The sequence below is a fragment of the Homalodisca vitripennis genome, chromosome 4, assembly GCF_021130785.1.
Source record: "Homalodisca vitripennis isolate AUS2020 chromosome 4, UT_GWSS_2.1, whole genome shotgun sequence".
NCBI classification, from domain to species: domain Eukaryota; kingdom Metazoa; phylum Arthropoda; class Insecta; order Hemiptera; family Cicadellidae; genus Homalodisca; species Homalodisca vitripennis.
In genome coordinates this window covers 43835572-43847475 of record NC_060210.1, presented here as the reverse complement: position 1 = coordinate 43847475, position 11904 = coordinate 43835572, and the positions used below count along the sequence as shown (strand labels likewise).

At 33.5% G+C, this 11904-nt stretch overlaps 1 protein-coding gene across 1 annotated transcript in view; it reads left to right on the top strand.

Moving 5' to 3' along the window:
• The first annotated feature begins 504 nt into the window (after positions 1–504).
• LOC124359232 (cadherin-86C-like) overlaps positions 505–11904 on the top strand; it is a 66027-nt gene continuing 54627 nt past the window's right edge. Inside the window, exon 1 of the mRNA XM_046811805.1 lies at positions 505–599. The gene's annotated coding sequence lies outside the window, so the exon portion shown is untranslated. The remainder of the gene's footprint in view (positions 600–11904) is intronic.

Sequence of the window (11904 nt, the reverse complement as noted above, 5' to 3'; positions counted from 1 at the left end):
TTCATCCAACGTGTGTTACCAAGGATAAATTAAATAGTTACATGGATTTGTTGTTAGAACCATTCTTTTTTAATCACATTCCTTTCTTTATTTATCATTCCTGTTCTATATTGCTATTTCATAGTACATTAATGGTGACCTCACGGACGAATGTTGTTGTTAAGCTGAACCATCCAAACAGTTGAGATTAATAGAGTAGCACAACAGTAGTTTTTACAGTGTGCTTAAAATTCCTTCCATACTGAGCATTGTTCAAGTTTAATAGACCTCAGTTAGGAATAAAGTTGAACGAACAGTACGGAAAAAATGACATTTAAAAATTGATATACTGTCATTATATTAGCAGAGTGTTTCTACCCAACAAGTAATAACCATAAAATCTCAAATAATAATAATAACCTAAAATCTCTAAAATAATAACCAAAGACAACTTCTCCACGTGAGGTGAGGTGGTAGGGGTAAGTGGGAGGGATGTTTGCTGAATGGGTAGTAGCGCTTTGTCCAGCGCGATCGAAGGGTCGGTCAGTTCCAGTGAAGCAGCGCTCATGAGGAGGACGGGCCTGTGACATGGGGTGATGCGCCTACACCTCGCGAGCTAGGTGAGTCTCTGTCTCTCTCGTTGTGTTACCATACCTCGTGGTTACCGTATCAATTACAAAAAAAACAGTAACAAAACTTTTAGACTGTATTTAGTCGGCAAAAAATTCAACTTTCTATTGTTCTCCGCGAAATAAAGCTTTTAGTATATTTAAATGTGTTTTAGGAATAGTCCATTTTTAATTCCTACGCACTTTTTTCAAATTATGTATTTGATCTTAGTCTGTCATTCGTAAAAAATAATAAAACCTCTTAGCGCTGTGGTAAACTAATCCAAAAAGGTTTATTACCCAAGAAAATGTTTAGTATTTATGTGCTTTATTTTGACTTAAAATTTACGGTTTATGCGTATGATGCCGTATTGCCTAAACACAAGTAATAGTCTACGTGTCAAATTCTTGGAAAATCACATATCGCACAAAAACTAGATTTTTATCGCGCATCTTGTGTATAGTTTGGCCAATGCGCACACACACACACACACACACACACACACACACACACACACACACACACACACACACACACACACACACAAGATTAACTCTAGTTCCATTTAAAATAATGTTAATACAAGCTAATACGAAATTAAAGGAATTTGTGATTTTAGAACGTGCTATGGATGTGCTCAACAATTACGCATGCTGGCTCATTAATGTTTCTATACAGTATGTAGTATAAATATCTATAAAAGTAACAATAGAGATTTATATTTTTGCATTAATGTAATAAAAAAGAGTTTTATATACAGCTAATTTATAATTAAATACAGTATTTTCGCACTTACTGTTCTTTGCACATTTACACGATGAACATTGCTCTTTCTTATTACAAAATAAATGTAATTGTGTAATAAACTTTTGTATTTTTCTGCGCGGAAGATGTGGATTTTATAAAAATTCGAGTGTTAAACTCAAATAAAAACTTAAAAGATCTGCTATTTGTCCCCTGTACATCGCTCCCTCTTTAAGCTTATATTTGGAACCCGATTAGTGCATTGTTACCGCATTGTCTTGTTACTTTATTTTAATAAAATGTCTATTTGAGATTTATGAATCGCAAACATGTCCATCTTAATCTTACATTTCATTTGAAAATATTTATTTAAACTTTTTATGGAATCTTCATTCTCCTCAAAAATGTTTGGCATGTCATGGTTCACTTACTATCTATCATTATCATCTGGAAGAATAATTTAATATATTACTGCCCAAACCAAAATGAGTGTGCATTGAGTATAATGCATTATTTATTTACTAAAAAAATCTGATGATAGCGGACTTGGCTTTACCTGCGTTAATTATATACTTTGTCTACTTTAGGAGTAACTAACATATAAATACAGCGAATTTGAATGTTTTTAAATTCACTAAACGAAAAATATGATAACTCCTTGAAATATTTAGTGTAAGATTGAATAAAAGCTAAAACATTTGGAAAAAACCAAATTTCAGATGCTTTAAGTAAGTTTTAGTAAGCCTCCCTTCCACGCTATTTAAATACCACCGTGCATTAATTAACAAACATTATAATCAACCATTACGATGTACTGCCTATACATAACACACGTAAATTACACCAAAAGGAGTTAAATGTGTAATCTTCACTCTTAACGAGTCAATTAAAATTTTATTTTAGCATTGCAATGTCATTAAATTAAAATACGAGTAATATCAAACTAGTAAGTACCTGTTGTCTTTTAAATGTTACTGAAGACAAAATGAAATTTCTGAATCTAACAGATTACAAGACGTGTGGGCTTACCAGTTATAGTATCATGTCAGTAAAGCGTATTACTTGTACATAAGTTTGTCGGTGGTTGTATTTTACAAACAAAAAGTTGTGTAATCAGCTACCACCTCTACAACCACCTGCGCCCCCTAGTCGTCAGCCCAGGGCCAAGGCTTCGACAGTTTCGTGCGTGCACACGACTGTTATTTCTTCCGCACGCACTTTGTTGGGGGAGCTAACGCGTCCCCGCCTCTCTTACCCTCTATTTTATCGATAAATGCGTTCCTTACGCAACGGTGTGAACCGACTCAACCGCAACGGGTAGAACAAAGTACAAATCAACTTATAGCTGACTTAATTTGTTTGGATTTTATCACTTACAAAATATATATTTAAAGTTGTAGAATAAAAATACAGTAACACTTAAAGTACCCTGAAAGTGAAGTTGTTATGTAACATTGGCATACATTGTGATTACCCCAGATTGCAGCTAACTGCAGTATGGTGTTCTAACTTTATGTGATTTTTATGTTCTACATTTACTACTTACATCAGTTTATTCGAAAGGTCATGTTAACGCCAACACTGGAGCAGTGAGGGACGCATAAAGAACCATTGGTGGTGCAATGCATTTTCTGTTTATTTTGCTTTGTTTTAAGGACATTTTTTACTGCCGTTTACGATACCATTTCTGAAGATAGGAAAAATGTAAAAAAAAAAACATTTCCATTATTCTACAAAGATTAGTAAGATTTTGAAGCATAATTTTGGGACATCTTAAACTGTTAGGGCTGTGCACTTTTTACAGTATAAACATAAAAGGTGACTGGAGCGACTGAAATGTTTTTTTGTATCTTATAAATAGAAATTAATCCCTAAATGCTAAATACTAATCTCAAAAACGGCTGGACCAATTCGGCCAGACTACCTTACAAATATTCATCTGTCCTCCTCCGTAGACTAGTGGATACAGTTACGGCTCTCTAACTGAGAGATCACGGGTTCAAATCCCGGGGAGGTTCCATTATGCAGGAAAACAGCCACAGTGACCAAAAACAAGCCAGCATACCCAAGAGCTGAGGCTTAAAAGAGAATCACAAAAAAAAATCATTTACTGTAAGCCCGGAAAACGTTTTTTATGAAGAGAAGGATCGGAAAAGTTTCCCGGAATATTTAGAATACGGAAAAAATAATGATAATATTTATGTTCCTTAATATAATTTTAACTAACACTAAACAGCTGTTGACACTTCCAGCTGAAATTCGTGAATAGATTTATTTGCATTAAAATTTTTTTATACTAAGTATTACAGTGGTCAGTAATACCTGGTCAGTAGTGTAATATTAATCACAGTTTGTTGTTACTATTTAGCTATATAGCTTTAACTCCAGATTGAGCCAGCGACGAATTTAACACATGTGATGCATTGGAATAATATTTAAACAGAGTTCTAAAACACACTTTAATGAACAAAACTGTGGATGGTTTACTTGAGACTGGTTGGTTTTCATGACATTTTTATAAGACATTTTTACAGCGATTAAAAAACAGAGAAATGAACAATAACATACCTAAACGAACCATTCTTCTAAACTACAGTTCCAAAAACAATACGATTCCAACGAAAAATCTGTTATAACAGATTATATTAAAATGCAGAATGCGTTTAGTAATAATGGCCTCATATACAGGAAATAGATTTAGGCCGTAAAGGCTTATCAATCCAACATACTTAGCAAGACCAACTCAACTACGGCACTGAAACCATCTTAGACCAGAAGTATATTACAAGGTCTGGAAGTAAAGAAGTTTTAGCTGTAGTATGTGTCCGGAACCTATGTATACATTTACCGGGCCAACAAAACAAACTCTGTTGTAGCGTCGTAATTATAACTCATTAGAACCACATTCGAATATAATATTGCTCCAACATATTACATCATAAGTGATTTTGCTAAGTAGGTTGCATAGTACATAGGACATAGTTGCATAGGACATCATTTGAAATTACGAATTTTGGAAATTGCGTATTAAAATTATCTATTAAAAATCCAATTTTATTCATTAAAAAATGATTAAAAATCATGTTATTTTCATGAATTAGATTATATTTAATAAAAATATATGATTTCCATAAGTCACACATGAATAAAAAACATGTCACTCATTCTTCAAAACACATTGTTTACTCGTGTACACACTGTAAAAATTTCACATTTGTATCTTCAGCCGTTTTTATTTGGACCTGATTATTAAACGAACTAAAATTAATACTTTAAATGACTGTAACTCGTTGTGATGTATTAAGTATTTTTGAGTATCTTGAAGAAAGTTATCTTAAAGGACAACTATTCAAATAGAGATATATATGTTCAACCAAAAGTTGATTGGTTGCTCCTTTGTGTATCCCCAGATTGGGAGAAGGCGCCCTAAACACAACACGGTCGTGAATCATCCCTCTGCAACATTAGGGCCTAAAATAGCGCTTGCAGACACTTAAGTTGCCATAACATCAGTGTCATAGCAAAACTATCAGTGTGCATTCTCAGTCAAGATGTCACCTACATAAAATCTAAATTTCCTCCGACTGTACCGGAATTGGCATTGGATTTTGTAAATTTGATGTCAGTATGAAGAGGTTTTGACCAAAAATAATTTTATTGATTAACCCTCCCTTAACTCGGACTAATATAATTTAACATAGATCCCGGCCCATTGTCAGCAGCAGAACTATTTTGATTGTAAACACTTTGCCGCCAGTTTTGTTCACCTCGAATTCACATGTTCACGGTGAAGCGATCTGAGGAAACATCAATCACCCCCTCTCCTCCCACCACGCCAACACCACCACCCGCCACCTGAATACAAGGATGTGTCAGAGTAACTCATTGTCTCAGCGCCCAGACGACCTTGACCTTCACTTGACCTTATACTTGGAGGTCAATGAAGTAAAATGTGTATAATACGTCAATTCTATAATTAATTGTTGTTACCTCATTACATAAAAACGATCCTTCTTATTTTGAAGGAAATGCGAACTTGTCTTTTTGTATAAGTTTCTTTGAAGTAATTTCGAAATTGGCAACGTGTTTATCAGTCTTACATTAAAAGAATGTCTTTTAACATTATGTTTTATCTGAAGTATCCCAATGGTCTGAGTGCTTCTGAAGGTCCAGGCGCTCGATCCTAAAGTCCTTGGTTCGGCGAGTAGACAGGTCACTCGCCCACTCTTCTAACTTTAACGGCCATTTAAAAATTATACTTTGCTTATAAGTTATACATTATATAAGTTTTATGTTACAAATTAATATTAATTTTAAGTTGGTTAATGCCGTACTTACCGACTTCAACTCTGATTATATAAACTATATTTAATGAATTACACGGATAATGTTACGAAACTCGTGTTTTAGATTTTTAGCGGGTATGTATTTTTACTGAGTAGAAGGGCCATTACAATTTTTACTTTTCAAATTCCAATTTTTAATACCTTAATTAAACATTCCCGATGAAAGCTTTGGAATTTTGATATATTGTTTGATTCCTATCTCAAAGGATGTTTGTTTGTCACAAGAATTACGTGAGGGATTCGATGTTGCCAAACATAATAGGAAGGCCTTGCTATTTAAAATTTTAAAAGATAATTATTCCCGTATGTGGACAATTATTCTTCTCGAATTTAGAGTTGAAACAGTAAAATATATCATTTCGTAAATATAATACATAGGTAAGTGTCTGAATTTCCCATAGAATCCTTTTAAAAAGATTTCAACTCTGAGTGGATTTATAAGATAATTTACACTATCATCCAAAAAAATATTATACGTTTACTAAATCAAGTGGAGAAATTTTCGAAAACAGCGAGTTAAGTGGGCTGAGCCTGTATGACCAAAACCAGGCTTTACGACCCACGTATTCAACCAGCCACATACCCATCCGGGTATAATATATATTCCCAAACTGCTTAGTTATTCTCACTTCTGAATCGTCCCATACCGTATGTAAATTCCTTCACTAAATATTTCCTGCTTCACACTCCGGATAGCTTCAGTCCCAACCGTATATTCAGTTGATCATTGGTGAAATAAACACTTGTCACAGTATTCTTTGCAAAACAATTTTTTTCAGTGTTCAAGTGGCATTTTGCTCCAACATGAATCTACGTGTCACAATGTATACGCTAGATACGTATATTAGCGCTCACCTAACAAGTTATAAAGTTTTAAGAGCTAGAAAATGTTGAATCATAGACTAATTACAATGGGATTTGCCATTGATTGTTCTGTTGCTCTCATCAGATTAGTGAAATTATTGTTTAGTATTGCATTTCGAATATTCTGATCACATTTAAAATATTCATGTTACAGTATTCTTAGCCTCATTTCGATATTTGTTAAATTGTTCACAAGCAGATTTACTCAGTGTATTAAAACCTTGACAGATCTTATCAAGGAAAGCTGAAACTCTACACTACCATATAATGTGTATAATGGCTGTATGTAACTTTACAATTTATACTTATTTTACACAGTAGCTAGGTTAACGTCACAATGCCTATAGCACCTAGCGTGTGAAATGCCGCACACAAAGCAGAGCAAACAACCTGCTGGCAAACATCGTGAATCATTCATAAGTCTAAGGAAAACTTTGTTAAAGTATCTTGATCTAACATTGATGCAGAGACTGAAAAGGCACTTTCAAGTTGACTTTTTTCTTTTCAAAAAAAGAGGACTGTTTACTTCCGTCATGTTTGTCTTGTTTACCACTCTTTAGGTAAATGCGCTCGAAGTGCATTATGAAACAGTTGCAAAACCCATAATGTAGTTTGAGCTTGGCGCTTTCCGGCATCTATATGTTCTCTTCTATTAAAATAACTATTTTATTAATACTTGTAAAACTAACATTTCTTTCATCAAAGAATATAATTTTTCGGCGAGGATGAAGCACATAAAAAATAAAGGGGAGCTGTAGTAAATCTTATATATTTATTATAATTATATATATATATATTATATATATGTATATATAACATATAACGAAAACGTCTAGTACAATTAAGGTATATATAAACCCCTTTTAATGGTTTTTATTCGTACTATGTACATTTTTAAATTCATAATCATAGTACCTGATTATGAAAAAAAGTACTATGATACGTGTACCTTAACTTAGTACCAGTTGAGGTAAATAAAATAAAAATGAATAAATAATTTAATGAAATTAACTTTTCTGTTTTTAACTAACTTCGTCGATGCATGTTGTAATTATTTATGTGTCATTAATTGATACTGTTTTAAAGTCTATAAAATAATAAATTTCCGGTTAAAACATTTTTTTTTTCATTTGTTAGTACATCAAAATTATTTTTGACATTTATTAATATTTTAAAATGTTTTGAAGTTGTGATTTGGTAACTTTTCTGGCCTATATGTGCATGTACGGCCAGTTTTTAAATAGTCGACATATTCTGAATTTAATGATATTTTAAATATGTATATAATTATAAACCTTTTAATACTTTTTAAACTTTTTTATTTTCGTACAATGTATATGTAAAATTCTGGGAATTCATCTTCAGGTACTAAGGTTAAGTTAACTTATTTTAAAACGTTTTCATAGTTTTATTAAATATAATTTTGAAGAATCTTTCTGTTTATCCAATATACTAATTTTGACATTCGCTGTACTTTAATTTGAATATTACACTATTGTTAAATTTTGAATTTTGATTTTTGTTTCTTGAATTACGTTTATTTATATTACAACATCGACGTAATTAGAGATTTTTAATGCTAATTGATATCTTTATTTAAATAATGATTTCCTAATTTTGTGAGTATGTTTACCAAGAGAGTCTTATTGAATGTATTTAATAACTCTTTTTTCTAATTTTCTGACTTGTGGTTTTTCAATAAGAACGCATTCATCACCATTGAATTCGGTGTTGATTACATAACAATGAAGCTTCATTTACAATTTCGAGCCTGTTATATACTCGGATTTCGATGATAGCGATACGGTGGCTTATCCGATGTCATCTGGACTTCCACAAGAGCAATGACTTCCAGACTGATCAGATACAGATCTGAATGAGTGTTGTTCTTGCGTCATTAGGTGGTATGTGCGCCGTGAATGCGGGCAAGTACTGGAGGCTCTGTCCCAAGAGTTTAATATTGGCGTTAATATTCTATTTCTGTTGTGTACGACCACTAGCTAAATTTTGTCTGTTTTCCACTACTGTTTAGGGGACCAATTCTAGGGTCTCTTTAAGTTGCTATATAAATTTCTCTGGATTTCCTGCCTGATATCGGGGGGTCATCCACCCACCTCTGCCAGTATGATTTGGGCCAATTTAAAATATTACTGTTGTGGATACCCTTGTGGATACTCCTTTCTCCACTCGTTTCCCTTCATATCAATACCGTAAGTAATCCCTGACTATGAGGTTATTGCAACATTTGAGAGGTCACATCACCAACAAGAGGTAGCCATTTTCAAGACCTAAAGAGGCTGAAATAAACGCACAAATTGTTGAGATGGCTTCTGTGTTGAAATGGTACTTTAAGTGACAGGAATTAAAATCACTAGTCATAAAAAAGGATGTACGTATGTAGATTGAATCTATCGTCCATCTAGAAGTTCTCTGAGTGAGAGCCTAACATTATTAAATGAACTTCTGGGCTCTATTTCTCCTGATAAAAATGATTTGTGTACTGTGGGCGACGTCAATGTTGACAGACTTAATAAATCTAAAGAAGAGAAAATATCATGCTACAGGAAGTAATGATCTCTTTCAATATTCACAGACTTGACCTTCCAGCAACAAGGATAACTGAGCAATGTCACTAAAGATGGGAAAACGAGACACTATGGCGTGGGTCTGCTAGACGTGAGCTACAGGTACTACCAGACTCCTTCTTGCCAGGAGAGTCTGTTTTATACGAATCTATTGAGAGATACAGCAAGGACGTGCCCAGTTGTTAAATTCAACCTATATACTTTCATACAAGATATAAGTACGTCAGACTCCCTGTCGCGCAACAAGTACCGCTGAAGTCATATGCAAAATTTTGACTCTAAGCTCATTTCATTCTCGATGTATCCTTTGAACTGATACACAGAAAAGAATTTTTATCAGCCCCCAGACAGACAGAAGTTTTCCAGCCCTGAGTGATGTCAATGACGCTCAGCCAAATCTCATGGAGAGACACATTTCATTTAATTGATTAAAATCATCGAACACAATCTTGTAAATGAAATGAAATGAAAAATTACTTAATTAGAGGCAAATCTTGTCTGTAGAAATGAAATCGAATGGAAAATGATACAATGAAAATACAATAAGTCTACAGATAAATTTTTCTCTAGATATCCTATACTATATATATATATATATATATATATATATATATATATATATATATATATATATATATATATATATATATATATATATATATGATATCCAAGGAACCATACCCAGTTAGGGTAGCCGCATGTGCGGGTAGAAATTAAAGTTTTCCAGACCTTCGAGAGAAAGGTTTCGCTATGTTAAGCAAATTGAGTTATCATTCTGGTACAATTTTATAATTACTTTGCACAGAAAAATGTCCATCTCAACTGTGGTATCTCAAAAGCAACTAAATTTACAGAAAAGTTTATATTGGGAACATCACTAAACATATGAATACGTTACCGCTATGTTTCGATACGTTGGACAATTTAAAAATTTATTACGGGGCATCCTATGAATTTGCAATACTGAAAATATTTTGGGGATTTTCATTTTATTTACTTAAAAAAGAGCTATAACTTACCAATATGTTTAATGCAACACTTTTCTAAACAAACAAATAGTACTTTGATAAAAATATAGCGTTTTGTAAATATGTGTACAATAATCGTGTATATATATCACAAAAATCAGTACACGATGTGACGAGTGTAACATTTCTAAGGTTTTTACACAATGTTATTAAGTTCTTAGCTGACTTACAAAGTTTCCATTTTAACTGTACAAACCTTAGAGTAATTACCGTAATAAATAGATAAATTGCCAAATGTGTGAGAAATGTAATAATACTGATACCTGTTTGTCGATTTTGGTGATCAATAAATCCATAGTATTCCATTTTTGAACCGTGAAGCATCTCGTCATGAACTTTGACACCAATCCCACGTTTTGTGACGAAACTACAGTATTGTGTAAATTAACGTGAACAAAGGTTGAAATTCAGTTGGCAGAATGGCACACCGGCTGTGCATATTCTGTCAGCTGTTTCAAGAAAACATAACCTCCTAACTTAATTGACGTATTGTTCTAAACACATGCTTTGTGTTACATTAGTATTATATTTCGTTATATCTTAGGTTATGTATGCATGTTTGCATTATTTTTATTGATCTTGTGAAAACTGTGCAGTCAGGTTTAGCTGTTTATTGATGTGGATACTACACGTAGGAAAAGACAAAGGATCATAACACGTAGTGAGTGTTAACAATGAGTCAGAGGGACATTGCATAGGAGTGTTGTGTAAAGTTTGGGTGCTGTAAACACAATAATTAAACAAAAAAAAAGGAAATAGGGTTCGTTCAAGTGCAGCGGAAAGGAAAATGTGGTAGAAAGCGGAAGGCTACTCTACGAGATGAAGCCTTTCTTTTGGGTGATTGCAAACTTCATCCCAGAAAAACAGGCTATGACCTCCAGCAAGATTTAGAAAAGGCTGGAGTAAAAATTCACAACTCAACAGTACGCAATCAACTCTTAGAAGGAGGGAGAAAAGCCGTGAGACCACAGAGGAAATTCTTACTTCTGACAGTGCCTAAGATGAAAAAACATTTTTTTGCCCAATTTAGTTAATTGGGCAAAAAAATTACGCTCACTGGAGCACAGAAAATTGGAGAAAATGTCATTTTCTGATGAGAAATACTTCCTTGTGCAGGGCCAGCGATCAAAATTCATCAGAAGGGCAATTCATTCATCAAAATTCATCAGATAAATCACTTTCTGCTAGCCATTTAACCAAACAGTTACACATCTCACAAAGAAAATGTTCTGGGGCTGTTTTTATACTCAGGAACTGGCACTATTATTCCTATTGAAGGTATGGTGAACAATGAAAAGTACAACGCATTGCTGAGGAAATGCTTAGCTATAGAACTTGACGTTTTTCAACTCGACTAAGTTCCGTGCCACGAATCAGATTACGATAAAATACTTCAAGGATGATAATATTACCCTTCTGGGAATTCACCTGATCTTAACCCTATTGACAATTTGTGGACAATATGTAAGACTAGACTGCAAAAAATGGACTGTACGACAAAAACAAAACTGGTTGAAGCAGTGATTCAGGTGTGATTGAGAGATAAAGGAATCACAAACAATTGCAAAAATCTTGTGGATTCCATGCCAAGAAGATTCCAGAAAGTCATAAAAGTAAAAAGGGGACATATTCCATACTACCTAATAGTAACAATCTCATGTAATTGTCCCTAATTGTAGCTTTGGCATAAATAAATCATATTTACAAGTTGATTGTGCTTGTTCACATTAATTCGCACAATACTGTAGG